The sequence below is a fragment of the Sinocyclocheilus anshuiensis genome, unplaced genomic scaffold (assembly GCF_001515605.1).
Source record: "Sinocyclocheilus anshuiensis isolate Anshui unplaced genomic scaffold, SAMN03320099.WGS_v1.1 scaffold653, whole genome shotgun sequence".
Classification (NCBI taxonomy): domain Eukaryota; kingdom Metazoa; phylum Chordata; class Actinopteri; order Cypriniformes; family Cyprinidae; genus Sinocyclocheilus; species Sinocyclocheilus anshuiensis.
Window position 1 is genome coordinate 869321 of NW_015540902.1, and position 373 is coordinate 869693.

The window sequence follows — 373 nt, forward strand, 5'->3', positions numbered from 1 at the left end:
GTATTGATTACCATTTGTATAACCACAGTTGTACAAATACCATGGTTAAACTATGGTTAGTGTAGTAAATCCATGGTCAATTCGTGTTTACCATGGTTTAACTATAGTAACCATTTTTTTGTTTTTTATTTATTTTTTACATAATAAATATATTTATTAATGAATTAATTTTAATAGTAAAACCATATGGTTAATTTTTGTAAGGGAAGTTGTAAAGTAAATTAGCCAACTTACAGGCTTTCACAGATACAGTAATTGTGTATTTCGTCAGCTTATTTAGGCTAATAATAATAAAATAAAAAAAAGGAATCATATGATCAGGATGTTAAAATAAACAAAAATCTCACCTTTCAGAGCAAACATTGATAAATAT